The following is a 13,874-nucleotide window of genomic DNA, read 5'->3' on the forward strand; positions in this document are numbered from 1 at the left end:
TTAGTTTGTTAGACTTTAGACATCCAAATCCTGTGAGGCAATACATGTTGACATATGTTGACATATCAATGCAATTAGTCACGATGAGAACAGCATTACTTATTTGTATCTTGTGTGTTTCTCTGGTACTCTCTTCAAATGAGGTAAGGTAAAAAGTTGTAGATGCTAGTTTATAAAAAGACATTTTCTTAAATGTAATATATACCCTACTCACGTTCTCTGATAATTTGTTGATATATAAACAAAAAGTGCACCTTATTCTGTATAAACTGTCACTAATTAAAATAGCATCTGAAATTAGCAATTTTGAAATGTGATTTCTTTATACAGACACCGACACCACCCAGTGACTATTACATGTCTTTATCACACACGGATACAGAAACAGTGGGCAAAATTCTTGCAAAGCTGACTTTGCATGATGTGAGTGTGATTGCTGTAATATCAGCAAACAAATTACTAGGAACAAAATAATTTTGTCTTGCATGTTACTTGTTTTTTTGTATAAATATATTTACGATTTTTATTTTTCTGATTAGAGAGAACTGATGATGAAACTTTCAGGAAAACAAAAAAACGCAAAGTGAGACAAGGTTTTAAAAAAGTCAAAAACCTACATTCAAAGTAAGTCATCTAATTAATTGTGATCCATAAATTGCCAGTAAATGCAATTTTACTATCTCCTCTGTGATATTAAATGGTGGTAAAATGAGTAGTTTTTTATGTGTGTTTTAGAGACTGCAGCATTGAAGCAGTGGGCATCTAACCAGATAAACCAGATGATCAACTATTCCAAATCTTGTTACACAGCTGAAACAAATAAACCAAATGATAATGTATCATTAATATTTGATTGGTATAATGTACTATACTGTACATTAGGATTATCGGATGGGCCTTGTTATTCAATAAAAGTATAAAAATGGTAATACAGAACATACAAAATTACATGTCACTTATCAATAAATTTAACTGATCCATTTCAGCATTGCTTATATAATTTGAAAGATAAATATTAGCTCTATGTCCTGAATGATATGTATGTTATAAATTTATTTTAAGCATGTATTACATCACCACTACTCAAATCATCACCACTTGTCAAATAATAGACAACCTGAACTGCCTTGCAATAAGGTTTGTAACCTTATTATTCTATTGTAACAATTTTTTTTAGCTCCAACACAGCTTTAGCTCTTGACAGCTTTTGTGGACCATTAAAACTACAGTGGTTAAGCCTCTCTTTAAAAAGAAAACCTTTGTGTTAAACCTTTGAATAATATAGAATTATACATCTCATCAGCTCAGCAAATTCTTAAATTGTCATAATAGGTTATGATCATGTGCATATATTAGGAAAGTAAAAACATGTAATAGGGGATTTGGGGAAGGGCACTGAACACACATTAAAGCTGTGGTCTGTAGGCTTGAAAATAGTGGACCTGGATGGGAAATTCAAATAAGTACAATATTTACGCCCTTCACCTCTCTGCTTCAGCACGCTGGCTCCACCTCCACTGAGCCTCCCTGCTGGCCATAGGCCAACAAACAAGTGTTTAAACCTGAAAAAAGCCACAGCAATATTTATTCTGTAAAACAGCAAAACCACTCGTTTCAGTGCTTAGATGTTTGCTTGATGGTGTTAGATAAGCAGTAAACCATTTATTTGAACATATCATGAGAAACTCCAAATGTGATTGAGCACTTCCAGCAACTTTCAAATAATCCACATTTACAGCAGCCTTAGCACTGGAAACAAGTTAATGTTAGTACGGAGAAGTGTTGAGCATGTTGCAGAAGTACTACCATCTTAGCTTTGCCTTAGTCATCAAGGAGGCCAATATGGATCAGCCATATTTAGGAGTGTCCATATAATAGTGGAGACACTGAGTACTACTCGAAGGTTCAGAGGTACCAGAAGGTCTACATATAGATTATAAGCATGGTTAAAAATATATATTATATACTAATAAAAATGTAATTCGCTATGTCAATTAGTTAATTTCAGTCAATTTTAGTTAATTAGCTCATTATTAAATGTGTAGCTCTTGTGGCGGGCAGGGAGCGCGAAATAAAATGGAAGCGATCACACCAAGTCTCAGGGGAAAAAGGATGTTTTTTTTTTTTAAACATCTCTTTATTAAGGTTTTCTACTTTATACAAAACATACTGCAATCCAAAAATCCAAGGCACAAACTGAAATGATACAAAAAGTCTCCCCTAAAGGCCTGAGCTCCATGAAATTGTCCACCTAGTATAAAGGTATAACGACTCATGAAGACAGGAAGTCCTCGTAGTGTAATCCACTTTAGGGGTGAAAAAGGAAAATACATACATAGAAAATTAAATAGAATAAAAACAATAACAGTAGTATTGATGACAATAATAATAATGACAATAATAGTGATAATAAATTAGAGTAGAATCAAATAAAATAAGGGGGGGGGGCTCATTTCAAATTCCAACAGTATCCCAGCCTTCTACTTTAATATTATTACTTTCAAGAAAGTCACAGAATATGTACCAAATCCTCCAAAACTTGTCTAGCTTGCCTTTTGTGGTATAACTAATTCTCTCTAAAGCAAAATAAAAACACATTCCTTTCAGCCACTGTGCCAAAACACAGGACAACTCTGTTTTCCATTCCTTGGCCAGGCAGCGCTTATCCTCTAGAAAACAGATATTCAACAAATGTTGTACATCATTAGAGGGGGTAAAGTCTTCTGGATAGATGTGCAGTAGGCATAGTTTTGGTTTAAGGGGCACCTCCTCTTTGATGATCCGGCTAGCAACCTCTAACACTTTCTTCCAAAATGACAAGGAATGTGGACACTCCCACATACAGTGAAATAAAGACCCTTTGTCAGCTTTACATTCAAAACAAGTGTCTGGAATATTGGGATTAAATCGATGTAGCTTGGCTGGAGTAATGTATAGTCTATTCAACCATTTGTATTGTAGTAATTTTGAGTTTGTATTTATGGTTTGTGACTGAGCTAATGTATGTGCTTCAGACCAGTCTTCCTCTGTGATATCCTCCTGTAAGTCTGTTTTCCAAGCCTGAAGGATATTATATGATGATTCTGAGGACTTGCTGACAAGGAGGTTATACAATAAAGAGACCTGTCCTCTGGAGTGTAAGAAATTGAGAATAGTTTTTTCTAAAGTAGAAAGAGGGGGTAGTTGTAAGTCACAGCCTTGGCGACTTAGGATAAAGCTTCTTAGTTGTAAATATTTAAAGAAGTGTTTGGAAGGGATTGTGTACTTGGATTGAAGTACTTCAAATGACATGAAGACAGATCTATCATCATATAGGTCAGCTACTGTAGCTACAGCTCGAGATGCCCAGAATTTAAATCCTGCATCCGATCTACCAGGTTGAAAGGCATCATTGCCATAAATGGGAGAAAATTGTGATAATGTTTGTGTAGGCTCAGCTAAATGTGCACAAACTTTAAACCAGACTGATATGGTATTTTTAAGGTAAGGATTTTTTGTCTTGCTAGTTAGTGTGTTTTTACTGGCAGAGTACATATATAAGTTTGGGGGGATATTGATTTGATGTGATTCAATTGAAATCCAGGATTGAGGACTCTTATTATCAAAATAAAACATCCCTGCCCTAATTTGAGCTGCCCAATAATACCACTGAAGATTAGGTGTCACGTAGGGCAACGCCCCCTCTCGTAGCTGCCACTCTGGGTTCCCTTATGTCCGTGTTCCCTGCCTGTTCATCCCGCCCAGCTCGTTTGTCTTCGTGATTCCTCGTTTGTTACCACGCCCCTGTATTATCGTTCACACCTGTCCCTCGTTTTCTGTCCCATGTATATAAACCCCTGAGTCTCTCTTGTCCTTTGTCTGGTGTTTGATATTTTGGATGTTGGACCGTTTGATTGTATACCTGGCCGTCGTGTGTTTTTTTGTTTTTTTGATTCATAGTCTGTTCTCGTGTTCCCCTGTCTTCGTTATGCCCGTGTTCGCCTGCTATTCTGACTGCCCTCCCGTTATGGACCCTGCCTGGCTTTCTGACGACGAGTATGGTATCCCCTTTAATAAATCTCGCTCCTCTCAGCGATTGTGTCCGTCTCCTCGCTCCGTGGTGCAAGCCACGTTACATTAGGAAGCCGTAGTCCGCCTCTATCATATGGTAAATACAGAAGTGATAGCCTGAGCCTGGGGCGCCTATTATTCCATATGAAATTAGAAAAAAGCTTTCGTAATGAGGGGAAAAAAGATGATGGTGGTGCAAGCGGGATTGATTGAAAGAGGTATAAAAACTTCGGTAATATTGACATCTTAAGAACATTCACTCGTCCTATCATAGAGATTGGGAGTTTTGTCCATCTGTTCACAAGCTGAGTTACCTTTTCCACCATAGGGGTATAATTATCGGGAACAATCCTATCAACGCATGGAGAAGCCTTTTGGGGAAATCAGAAAGGGACTGTGTATTGGAGGATTTTGTGCCTCATTTTCATTCATGAACATAATTGCTGATTTACTGTCATTAATCTTATAACCTGCAAAAGACCCAAATACCTTAATCAAGTCTAGTAGAGTGGGTAATGTATGTTTCAGATTAGAACAAAATAAAAGAATATCGTCTGCGTAAAGTGCTATACGATGATCTACATCTCCAATCTTTATGCCCTCTATTTTTGGATCTTTGCGGATTGCCATAGCCAGTGGTTCAATAGCCAGGGTAAATAGCAATGGCGATAAAGGACAGCCTTGTCTTGTGCCCCGTAGTAGATGAAAAGGCTGGGAAGTCAGTCCATTGGTTAACACCATGGCCTGTGGATCCGCATATATTAGTTTAATCCAACTAAGAAATGACCCTTTAATACCATATCTTTGCATAACTTCAAATAGGTATTGCCACGACACCCTGTCAAAAGCCTTCTCGGCATCTAGAGACAGAATGGCGGTGTCATGACAACCAGATTTTTCAAAGATTATGATGAGCACTCTTCGTACATTGTGAAAACCTTGCCTTTCTTGAACGAAACAGTTCTGGTCAGAGTGGACCATCTGTGGTAAGAATGTTTCGAGCCGTCTAGCCAACACTTTACAGAGAATTTTAAGATCGTTGTTAAGAAGTGAGATTGGTCTGTATGATATACACAGGGAGGATGGTTTTCCTGGTTTTAACAAGAGTGAAATCTCTGCCATGTTAAGAGATGGAGGGAGGGAGCCGTTAACCAAAGATTCATTATACATATCTAGTAGAGGAGGTATTAGTTTATCTTTAAATACTTTATATAATTCAATGGGAATTCCATCAGGTCCCGGACTTTTTCCTCCCTTCATGCTGGAAATGGCCAGGGATAGGTCCTCAGCAGTTAGGTCCAAATCCAGGGATTTTACAGAGTCGTCATCTAGAGTTGCAAAACATAACGAATCTAAGAATTCCTTTTGTGTTTCAATAGTTGTAGATGAGCAGTCTGTGTGATATAGTTCTTCGTAAAATTTTTTGAAAGTTCTGTTAATTTCCTGTGGGTCACTAGTTTCTAAACCCTCTTCAGTTGTGATTGCATTGATTGTCCTCTCAGTTTCCAACTGCCTAATATGCCAGGCCAACAGCTTACTGGCTTTTTCACCTTGCTCATAGTAAGATTGTTTCAATTTCATTAGGCTTTTGGTTGCCTTGTTTATTGACAGTACATTATACTTAGCTCTATTTTCATTCAGTTCTTTAAATAATGCCTCAGATGGGTTTTTAAGATAATCTTTTTGAATGTTTTTTATCTTTTCTTCTAATTGCTCCAACTCTTTCTTCCAACTTTTGTGCTTAAAGCTAGTATAGCTTTTCATCTGACCTCTCAAGAATGCTTTAAAGGCATCCCAACGTACAGCAGCAGACGTTTGATGAGTATTCAATTCAAAGTAACAGTCAATTTGTGCTCCAATACAATGCAAAAAGTCTGGATCCTTCAGCCAGAATGATTGAAGGCGCCATCTAGCAGGCCTAAGAAAAGCTTTGGGTGCGGTTAAATTAAATGAAACAGAGGCGTGATCTGATATTACTATACTATCATACCAACTATCTGAAATAATAGATGTCAAATTGGCAGAAACTAAAAAGAAATCTATTCTAGAAAAGGTCTGACAGGTACTCGAGTAGCAAGAAAATGTTGACTTATCAGGATGGGCTTTTCTCCATACGTCAATCAAATTGAATTCTTTAATAAAGTAAAATAACTCCTTTCTGGTCTGATTATGAGAGGCATCAGTCCGGTCCATTTTAGGTTGGAGAACACAATTGAAATCTCCACCTATAATATAACTACCAGGCAAATCAGCCAAGGTTAGGAATAAGTGTCTGAAAAATGAAGGGTCATCATCATTTGGGCCATACAAGTTGACTAAGTTAAATCTTTGTGATAGGATTTCACATTGAACAATAATATATCTACCAAATTTATCTTCAGCCACATTAATAAGTTGAAAAGGCACAGACTTATGAATTAGAGTTATTACCCCACGTGAGTGTGGACTAAATGAAGCAGAAAAGACATGGCCAGGCCATCGTCTTCTAACTCTAATTACATCATCTGGGGTCAAGTGTGTCTCTTGAAGAAACACTATCTTAGCCTGGATATGTTTAATCCTACTCATTACTTGTTTTAACTTGACAAGCTTATTTAAACCTCTTACATTCCAGGAGGTACATTGTAGTTTAGAAGACATGTTGAAATGCTGTACATCTGAAAGCAGTGGGCCTATTGCTAAAGTAACTAATGAGCCAAGGGGAGATGTGATAAGAAAAAGAAAAACATACACACAAACAATAAACTGTGCCTATAAATGTAAGAAACATGAACGTGAACCTGTGCATTTCCCCAAATGAAATACACATAACCCTCCCACATATAAGATTCTCAATGACTCCATAGTGGAGCCAGGTTATGGAGGTTAGCTGGTCCACCCATACCCAAGATCAGTGATGGCTAAGTTACCTTGAGAAAGTAATCCGATTACTGATTACTGATTACTCCTTTTAAAAGTAACTTAGTTACGTTACATATTACTTGATTTTAAAAGTAACTACGTTAGATTACAAGTTACTTTAGTAGTTACATTCAGCAGCAAAATAAATTTTTCCAATACTCACTTTATTGGAAGTGCATTTTTAACAGTAACAATGTATTGAAACAGGTTCGGTAACCGAGGCAGAAACTGCTTAATCCAAAAATCCCGAGGAGGGAAACTTTATTGATAACGCAACCCTGGCGCGCGCAGGCTCCGCCCCCCAGTGTCACTTAAAGGGCAAGACTCACCGTGAGGAGTAGGAGTCGCTACAGTATCTCCTGACATTACGCTTGTGTAGCTGCGCGGTATTATTTGTAAATTTATTTGTAAACGTAATACAAGCGAACTGGGGTGGGTTTCCCGAAACGTTCGTAGCGCCAAGTACTTCGTAACCTCGTATGAAGCTACGAACGTTTCGGGAAACCCACCCCAGTTCAGTCAGACAGCTTGTGAAACGAAATACCATTACAATTTCAAGCATTTTAAAGTAGGCGACGTTAGTCAAAATTCCAGCACTTTTCAAACGTGGAACACAAAGCAACATTAAAATTCATCAGGTAAATGTTCCTTCCCCTGTTTTTGAGGTGTGTTTCTTTATACTACCACATATCGTTACGGGAGGACACAGCAAAGAATGACTTGTAAAACGTGCTCGCGCTCTCACAGGGTCGCGCGCAGCGTGCGGAGTCGAGCGCTACGGTCAGACGCAAAAGTAGAACTGAGCCAAGAAGAAAGCAAAACTATATTTTACTAGGGAAAATATAAATAGTAACGCACAGTTATTTGGATAAGTAACTTTAATCTGATTACTGGACTGGAAATAGTAGCGCGTTATATTACTCGTTACCGAAAAAAGTGGTAAGATTAGAGTAACGCGTTACTAAGTAACGCGTTACTGACATCACTGCCCAAGATACAGTGAGGAACAGCATACCTGTTGAGCTCCATAGAGCCTCACCAAAAGTGCAAACAAAAACTTTATAACATTCTTAGTTGGATACTTGTAAATGCTTACTTTACAATGCTTTCACCGTCCATTTTGTTGTTATCTTAACTGGCGATAGTCAGCAAAGAAGAGAAAGGGGGATTTCTCAATGCCACTTCACTAGTGTCAACTTGCTCAGTGTCAGCTCACTTAGTGACTTCCAGCTGCCGAACGAACTTCTCTGCCTCCGATGCGTTATCGAACTTGTGTCGTCTTCCCTGGAAGGTGATTAGCAGTGTAGCAGGATGAATAACACCGAAGCGCAGAGTCGGGTACGAGAGGGCGGCCAACTGTTTCTTCACCGGATCAAAGACCTGCCTCCGTTTGCGTAGGCTAGTGGAGATGTCAGGGAAAAACAGAATCTTCTCCCCGTCGTATTTTATCTCGCCCGCGTCTCTTGCCGCTTTCATAACACGTTCCTTATCAGCGTAGTTTAGAAACTTCATCATTATCACCCTCGGGCGCACGGGGAGTCGATCGTTGTCAGACTGCAACTGCACATTGCCTATTCGATGAGCCCTTTCGATAAGTAATGGTTTTGGGAACTCACCAAGCACTTCGGGGATCATGTTCTCAAGAAAATCACACATATCAGTCCCTTCTTTTCCTTCAGGGAGGCCGACCAGTCTAGATTTGAGCGACGTGCCCGATTTTCCAAGTCGTCCACTTGCCGCGTCAGCTCCTCCACTGTCGTTTTCATTGAGTGAGACTGAGCTCGTAGGGACGTGATTTCGTCTTCATTACTGCTAATTCTCTCCTCGGCTTCTGTTATGCGTCCTGATAATTCCTTCAGCTCGCCTTGTATTCCTTGAATGGCGCCAAGAAGACCATCAAATCTCGACACAAAATCCTCCTTCATCGCCTCGATAGCAGTGATAATTTGGCTGGAGTCAGCTAAGTTGCCACTGGCCTCAGCACCTGATGCTAGTCGTGCTGGGCTGGAAGGAGCGTCCAAATTTGTAGTCATCCTCGATGACTTAGGAGGCTTGTTTGATGGCATATTAGTTGCAAATCGAAGTGAAAATAGGATTTTCTGAATATTTGCGCTGAGAGCAGTATTCTGTTGTTGTCCAACTATTACATTTTACACCTTCGGTCAGGAGAGCTCCGCCATGCGACCACCTAGCCCAACGCCATAACCGGAACTCCAAAAGGATGGTTTAATTGAAAGTGCGCAAACCAAAAACCCGTGACATAGGTCCAAATTAAGGCAAGACATATATAAGCAAATGACCCTCAGGTGAGACGGATCACAGGCTCTGCCCACCTGAGGGACGCACACGACGTAACAAAACAACAACAGCCGCTGTGGACGGAGGCGGCCTCCACTGGGTGTGTGGCACACAGCGGCTGCACACAAAACATGAAGGGGCAGGAAGGTAGGGACAGGCAGGAACACACCCCCTGCAATCCAGGAGCTGAAACACAAAACACACACAATAATTAGCTCACCTCCCTAGGCGGGACCCTGGACCGACTGGGCCGTTACCAACACAAAACCACGCCCCGGTCGGTCACAGGGCCCTCACGCCCTAACACTCGGCCGCTTAGCCCCACATAGTGTGAGGACAAGGAGCTACGGCTCCTTGTCCGTCCGAGGTGTATGTGTGTGCAGGTTACCTCCTTGGGGCGTGGCTACGTCACCTCCTGGACCTACCTCCTCCCAGAGCTGACCCCTGCCTTCTGCTAGGGGTCACCCCAGCCTCCTGGTGAGCCAACCCCTCCCGGGGCCCCTCATCGCAAGGTGGACTCCTCCACCCAACCCAGGAGTGCCAGAGACCGAGGCCCAGAGCACCCCCGACGCGGGCTGGGGAGCAGCCCCAAGGGCCTCCTGGTCACCCTGGGCAGGAGGGAGGATCTCCATCTTCAGCAGGAGCTTCTCAGACCGGAGCCCCATGGTCCCCAAACATCCGGGGGCCCCAGCCCTCTAGGGAGTGGCTCTTTATGACCGGGCTCCGGTCACCCCACAACATAAGGGGGCTCCTGCCAGGTGGAGACCCCCACAAGGTCCAGGAACACCACGACACCACCAGGGGGAAGCACCTGCACAGAAACAGAACACACACACACACACACCCAACCACACACCAACATGCAACACAAACGCGCCACAGCGACGCCCTCCGTGCCATACCCCGTAGCACGGGACCACAGCCGGTCCCCCCCCCCCCCCCCCCCCAAACACACATTTAAGGGGAGGAGCAGGCCCGTTGACAGTCTTGCTGGGGCCCGGGACAAGAAAGTTTCACGTGTATTTCCCGCTGTTGGGCGGGTACCAGCCGGTTACGGTCGGTGCTGGATCAAACCATTTTCCAGTGGGAGGCGGGGGTGTATGCACTTAATGGAAAATATGCAGATAGGTAAAAAAAAACATATATATTTTAGCCATTGAGCTTATTTTGAGTACAGAATTTTACATTAATGAAAGATTTCAAGATTATTTAAAAATTATAGACTTAAATAAAAAATAAATTGCTGGGCTCTTTGATGGGCCCCCCTGGCCCTGGGGCCCGGGACAACAGACCCGGTTGTCCCCCCCTGTCGACGGGGCTGGGGAGGAGCATGCGTGGAATTACACGCACTGTTTCACATGCACGCTAGGACAAAACACACACGCAAAGACTAGTCAAACAAATGGTGCAAACAGCAAACGGACGGGACCCACACATGCGCGCTCTACACAAACAATAGTGACGCGCCGCTCAAGTTCGCAGTCGCTCCCCACATAAAACACAAGACACACGGGGAGCGAGGCGACCGTGACGAGCAGCGACCGCATCACACACACAACATTTAACAATTAACAAACGAGCTAGCGCACTGATCCACACGTCTATTCACACACACCCAACACGACAACCCCACAACACGAAGAGCCGTGGGTCGACTACCCTGGTCACCACCGTGCTACACACACATACATCTAAGCACGGCGGGGCTCTTCAACTACATACAACAAACACGAAGAGTTTTCCCAGGGCAGACAGCCCTGGTCCTCGCCGTGCCACAAACACAACACATAGGCACGGCGGAACTCTTCACAAAACACCACGCAGACAAACACTTACCACGAGACATGTCCACGAACGAAGGAGAAAGTAAAAGAGACTGGTGGCTTCCGAAAGTGGCTGGTCATTCTGTGGCAGGCAGGGAGTGCGAAATAAAATGGAAGCGATCACGCCAAGTCTCAGGAAAAAAGGATGGTTTAATTGAAAGTGCGCAAACCAAAAACCCGTGACATAGGTCCAAATTAAGGATATAATGACCAGCGGTCAACTGGTACAAAGACAAGACATATATAAGCAAACAAACAACCCTCAGGTGAGACGGATCATGGGCTCCGCCCACCTGAGGGACGCACACGACGTAACAAAACAACAACAACAGCCACTGTGGACGGAGGCGACCGGTAGGGGGCTGCCTCACCGTGACAGCTCTGGGTTAGGTTGTTCCTTTTGGGTTTTCCACCTGGGAGGAGACAGGCAATTAGGGAGCTAGCCCAGACCAGGTGAATCAGGCATATATAGAGGCACTCTGGGGTCCTTGGAGCAATTAATACAGTGTAGCTAACCTCAGTGCAACAGCGTGGGTAGCAGTGTTTGGTCTGAGTGCTTATGCTTAGTGTAAGGAATGCCACCTGATCTCCCCTGGAACTGCCTCACCTGTCACTCATTACCATGCCCCCTTTCTACCATACTTCTACGCCCTCATTCCACTTCCTAGTCGCAACGTATTGCTGACACGTGCCGCATACCGAACGTTTCTGTTACCTGTTTGATCTTCTGTGCGCTTACGTCCCCGACCTCGTCTCCTGCCTAGTCCCTCTGTACTTCCTGACTTCTGCTCCCCCGTTATGACCCTGGACCTTCCTGACCACCCCAAGAAAACGCTATTGCTACTGATCCCAGTGCTAGTGATTCACCTGCCCTACTGATCCTAGTGCTAGTGATTCACCTGCCCTACTGATCCTAGTGCTAGTGATTCACCTGCCCTACTGATCCTAGTGCTAGTGATTCACCTGCCCTACTGATCCTAGTGCTGGTGATTCACCTGCCATTTTCTGTACAAGTGTTTCATTTAAATAAAAGCTGTATTCTTCTGCATTTGGATCCCTCTCCGACTGGTCAGTACGTTACACTTAAGGTATGTTGCATTTTTTTGGAATACCATGCTTTAAGTATATCTAGTACCGAATTGTCCTTCTCTGCCCCATTGTGAGAGACAACTGTAGAGGAGACACCTTGGTTCTGGATAGCTGTGCTGGTTGGGTTTTTTGTGTACCATTTTTAAAAATTCTTTTATAACTGTTAGACTGCCCCTTATGCTGCCGGGTTTCAAATCTCAGGGTTTTAATCATGGAGGCTGGGCCTTCCTTAGTGTATCAACCATTTGTAGTATCAGTATTGACTGTTAAGACTGTTGTCATTCACAAACTAGAAGCCCAAAGGCCTGTACTGTTGGACCAATCAGTTATTTTAACATATATGAGTCTACTGCTTTTAGGGGTTTGGGGATACCAACTAAGGGTGATTGTTCTTGGAGGAATTATTGGTGTGATAGTGTAATATAGTGTGAGGTTGCTGTGCTTAGAATACATTGTATGGTTTCTAGGGGGGCTTTCTCACCTGTGCAATTGAATATCATGGGTTGGTTGATATTTGATATTGATTTAAATTACATACTGGGAGAAAAACTTGATGCTTTTCATCCACTCCCACAATCAGAATTAGAGAAAATAATTTCTTCCTTAAATTGTACTACCTGCACACTAGACTTGGTTCCCTCAAAGTTATTAAAAGAGGTATTACCAGCTGTAACTGAACCTCTTCTAACTATAGTTAACTCATCCATTACAATAGGTCACATGCCCAAATCATGTAAATTAGCAGTTATTAAACCTCTGATCAAGAAACCAAATCTTGATCCGACTGATCCAGGGGTTCATAGACGAAGGGTTTTATGGTAGACTGGGGCGCTGGTGCTGTCGTCCTGTCACTGCTCGTGGTCACTCAAGTTTGTTGACAGTGCAGTGGATGGATGCCATTGTCTCAGAATGCTAGGCTGTAATAATTTAACTTAATGCCGGAGTTGCTGCCACACTCCAGAAATGTGTTTAATTTCATCTGTCCTGTATATGTCCTCATACAGAGCAAATTTTCCCTATTTTATTTTCTCCACATGGCTGCCCGCCTGCTTGAGGAACAATGAAATGAGGAGAGACAAGCGATCCATCCTGGGCCGGCCACTTCCTGCCTAACCGGATGCTTACACCAAGATGGACATTATTATATCTTTTTCTTTTCTTTATTTCTTTCTGTCTAAATTGTTGTTGTTGTCATGGTGACCGTGTCGGCCAGAGGAGGATGGGTTCCCCCCCTGAGTCTTGGTTCCTCTCAAGGTTTCTTCCTCATGCAAAAAAACTAGGGAGTTTTTCCTTGCCACTGTCACCCTTGGCTTGCTCACTGGGGGCTAGGACTCGGCACTTGTAAAGCTGCTTTGTGACAACAACTGTTATAAAAAGCGCTATATAAATAAAATTTGATTGATTGCTTCTCAGCTTTAATATCTGTATAGGCCCCATATTTAAGCATTTAGGTTGTATTTTCTGTTTTTATGACTTTGATGCAACCTTCAGAAGGAAGTAATAAACTTTGTATTTTCCTAAAACCTGTGTGTTGATTACATTCCTTGCTGAGCTCCCCTCTTGGTCCAGGGTTAAACCAAGGGGTGGCGTAGTCCGGTATAGTGCATAAGAGGATGCCACACATGTATAACCAGTATGGCAGTGCAATGAGTAAGATCTTGCAAAGTAGTGTTTTTAGAGGCTTTTAGAGGAATTAAATGTGCCTTTCCCTAA

The 13,874-nt window shown here is 42.5% G+C and overlaps 1 long non-coding RNA gene across 1 annotated transcript; it reads left to right on the forward strand.

Annotated features, from left to right (window-relative positions):
• Position 1: 1 nt before the first annotated feature.
• LOC143485339 (uncharacterized) lies at positions 2–1,221 on the forward strand. The gene is made up of 4 exons (XR_013122846.1): positions 2–143; positions 331–423; positions 540–624; positions 736–1,221. It is a non-coding gene; the product is annotated as an uncharacterized LOC143485339 (long non-coding RNA).
• Positions 1,222–13,874: the final 12,653 nt, after the last annotated feature.

The sequence above is a fragment of the Brachyhypopomus gauderio genome, unplaced genomic scaffold (genome assembly GCF_052324685.1).
Source record: "Brachyhypopomus gauderio isolate BG-103 unplaced genomic scaffold, BGAUD_0.2 sc34, whole genome shotgun sequence".
Classification (NCBI taxonomy): Eukaryota; Metazoa; Chordata; class Actinopteri; order Gymnotiformes; family Hypopomidae; genus Brachyhypopomus; species Brachyhypopomus gauderio.